Genomic DNA, 4137 nt, shown 5'->3' on the forward strand with positions numbered 1-4137 from the left:
CAGATTTTGTTTGTTCTGCTTTTTGTTCTAATTCATTTCGCATTTGTCTTCAGTTATGTTGTATCATATTGTGCAAATCAAGAGTTGCATATATTTTTGTATGGTTCAGTAGTACATCTGTAAAAACACTTGACTTCAAACTTGCTTCATAGATAAATAGCTCACATAAAAACTAATAAGAATAATTGCATTTTATTAGGTTGTTTCTGAAACAACTCAAATTGTCACGTGTTTGGTACAGTTAAGGTAATCAAATATTAAATTCTACCTTTTGATTTGATGACACACAAAAGCTTTATGAGGTCATCACCTGAAGCTTTTCTAAAAGTCGTCACACAGATGCTCAGAATCCGTTGGAAGTCTGGATAAAGCACCAACAATATGCAAAGTTGTGATCAAAACAACAAATTTTTAATTTTAGTTTGCTCTATTTCTCACTTTGAGTCATTCAGTCATTAGCTTTGATGCTGATGGTTTTGTTCTACAATGTAGAAAACAGTAGCTATGGTAACAGATCCACTGATGTGTGTGAATGACTTTCAGTTATAAATGTGTTCTCGGTCCATTATTTCAGCTTATTTTCACAGCAAAGATTTGACAGATCTTCATTCCCCCTCTCACACTGGTCAGCCTGGCCTATCTCACCTTAAAATTGCATTTTTACATCTCTTGTCAAGATATTTCTCAGTCAGAGCTGACCCATTTTGGTACTGGAGCCAGATGACTTCATGTCAAAGTTAAGCTAACCTAACCTGCAGCAGCTTCACATGCGAGTGGTCTCGTTTATCTCTCCCCGAGAAAACTGATTACTGCGTTTCTCCAAAATGTCAAACATTCATTCATTTAATCCGTGTTGCGCGGATATGGAGTGGGACAGCATGCGGAGATAAGTCAACAAAAAAAAAAAAAAGGTTTCCAGATGACTACATGTGTTTTCACAGCTTTCTGAATCACAGCAGAATCACCCCGGATGTTTCCATTATGCTCCATTATTATCGCTCATCTTCAATGTTAGTGTTTTCGAAAGTGCAGCTCACCCTGGGTTTATTTATACTGCAGCTAATGACACCGCAAAACAATAAATACGAGTGTTAATTTAAAACTTCAATTACAACCTCAAACCCCAGTGGGCTCAAGAACAACTCCTCCACAGCACCATTACTTACATTAAACACATGTAAGAGGGTGGTTTTGCCCGTGGGTGAAAAGTCTAAAACTGTTGTATAATGATGTCCATGCACGCAACCCCCGTAGCTCGTCATGTGAATGTCTCCCCCGGGATGCAGCCCAGCGCTCTGATGGTAAGATAACCTAAGGCCTGGAGAAGACATGGTCGTCAGAAACAGTTTATCCAAAAACTATAAAAAGACGCAGAGACAAACTGGCAGCAGCTGGCAAACATGAATTCAGACCCGATAGCATGAAAAGATGCAGATAAGCCGTAAGCCGCCTGTCTGCAAACGGAAACTGACTGATGAGGCGGTTCCCATGGCGATGACCCTTCTAGTAAACCACTCCAGTACATTAGTGTTACAACATTACTGGAAACGGCACACGAGCGACCTGATTTAAAACTGATCTTACATACAAGTGTTTGAAATCACAGATAGAGTTTTTAATTTTACCCAACAACCCAACGAGGCCTTTTCCTTCTTCCGATTTGAGCTTTAAAGTTGTCTGTCGTTAACGAGTTTCACTGGAGGACAGACTCCTCGTTTGACGATTCAAATTTTACAACAACTTGAACACAACTGCTGGGCTGTTGGGATGAATGAAGAGGCTGCACCCCTGTGGTGCAGTATTGTACAACATTTGGGCTAATTGGAGCATAAAGTAGGTTGATTACGGGGATTCTCTTCCTAACATCGGACACTGAAGTGTGAATCTTCTCCGAGAGATCTTACAGTGAAATGACCTCACTCGTTTGTGGGCGATAGCGAGGCTCCGCCTGTCAGCTTCATGTCCTGTGCGTTTCACCTTCTCGCCTTTTTACGCTCATGCTATAAATAAATAGATGAAACATTAGCCAGGTTAGCCAAGTACGCAGGTTAAAGGCGGGCAGTGGACCAAAACGCAGGTACAGCTGGCTCCAACAGAACACAGGAACAGGTTATGAGCAGCGTGGACAGATAAACAAGCTGGAGCAACATACAATCTTGCAAAGAACAAAAAAAAAAGGAAGGAAGGGAAAATGGGAACAGGTGTGGAAGTGGGCGGGAGTGATCAAGTTACCCGCTAATGGGACAGGTAGGAAAGTACGAGGGCATCTGGTGGGCACACGGACTATGGCAATGACACTCTGGTAATATACAGTATTACATTACATTACTTTAGTGCAGTATACAGCTGAAATACAGCTGCCTGGGTACAAGGACTTGAAGACAGACACTATAAGTAAAAAAGACAAGGAAATTGAACAGGCTTCACAAAGCATGTCCTTTTTTCTCCTTTTTTTTTCTTTGTTACTTTGAACCAGACAAGAATAAATGACAGTAAGAGAAATTGTGTTGTGGTTTCTTGGCGTGATTGATGCAGGCCGGAGAGGTTTTACCACAGCACACAGGGTCACGATGACAAACCATGTGTAACGATGAAGAAATCTGAGCATTGTGAAGAACGGCATGAATTATTTTGTCCAAAGAGCTATTTTAAAATCATTTTTACATCTTTTTTTTATTTATTTTTTTATTGTGATTGGTGATGGTTATTGTACTGGAGCCAGATGAGCTTCACATATCTAGCAAGGTAATTAATGTGCTACATCCCCGAATTTCAAACTATTCATTTAATGATTATATTATAAAATAAATCTCTAAGACTGCGCGTAGGCTCATCACAGCACAATACAACTGCGGTTTCCTTAAAATTCTCCAAGTAGCAGTATTAATCAACACAATGTGAATGTAATTATCCAGGCTGCAGTCATGCAATGCATCAGAGACTCGATGCACTGCGACACATTAGCAGTGAAATGAACAGTAGCAATCCAGAGATATGCTGCAGCCGCCGCCGACGAGGCTGGTGTTGTTAAAGTGCGTGGCTACACATTAGCATGGATAAAAGCAATCAGGAAGTACCGTGAGAGTTTCGTGATGTGGACAGGACTGGTATGCAGACGAGACAGAAAACAGTCCGACCTTTACCTCAAAGGGCTTTTGTGTCATCACCGTGGAGTCATGTTTCTATCCTGTAGAAGGCATATGCTGGTGAGAAATACCTTTTACTTATAATGAGTCAGTATATGGTTTGTTGATTGAACCAGCCACCTTTTCTTGATTGAAAAGATGGGGACACGCAGGAAAAAAAAAAGATCCTTCAGGCGAGGCGACGGGATTCATTAAGAGTAGAAGTCGCATCCCTTACAGCTCACTGCCTAAATCACTGCTGTCAGGCAAATCAAGTCACCCTCTTTTCCTCAGCCACTGGTCGAGAGACGGGCCCCGATGTTCCATTTATACACGACCGTGCCACTTTCAACAAAGGGGGGGAGAAAGGGAAAAGGTTAAAACGTACAAAAAGGAGAATCCGAACCCGCTCTCCGTTTTTCACGCCTTATAGTCTCAGATTTCAGTGACAGTAGAGGCAGCTGTGATTACAAGGCGCTGATACGCACGGCGTCGGAGATGAAGATACATTTTGCGTGGGCGCACATAAAAGCGCAGCCTGCCCACTGACTGAGCTCTCCCTGTGAGCTGAACAGTGGTGTTCAGTGTGAGGAGCTCCCTGGTGTTGGTTGACAGCTCCATGAGTTGGGGCACAAAGCGGCCTTTATGTGTGTGAGGGTTCCACCCTGTGACTCAGGGAGCTGTGTGTGTTTGTGTAGCTGTGTGTGTGTGAGTGTGTGTGTGTGTGTGTGTGTGTGTGTGTGAGCCCGTGCAGAGGTAGCGGAGCCCCGGGGGACCTGCTGTGAGGTGAGCTCTGTTACACCGCACAAAGGAACTCAAGAACACCGTCCCTCCGGAGCACACAGGTCCCTCCACTGCCAGGAAACGGGTGAAAATATGCTCACCACAGGATTACCTCATGCTCTCTGAATCTTTGGTTACTGACACGCTCTCCACTTTCTGCCTGCTACCAGAAGATGCCTGCTTCCTGTTTGCCACCTTATGTCTGATTCTCTTTTATACGCGCAGGTTT

The sequence above is a fragment of the Mugil cephalus genome, chromosome 3 (genome assembly GCF_022458985.1).
Source record: "Mugil cephalus isolate CIBA_MC_2020 chromosome 3, CIBA_Mcephalus_1.1, whole genome shotgun sequence".
NCBI lineage: Eukaryota > Metazoa > Chordata > Actinopteri > Mugiliformes > Mugilidae > Mugil > Mugil cephalus.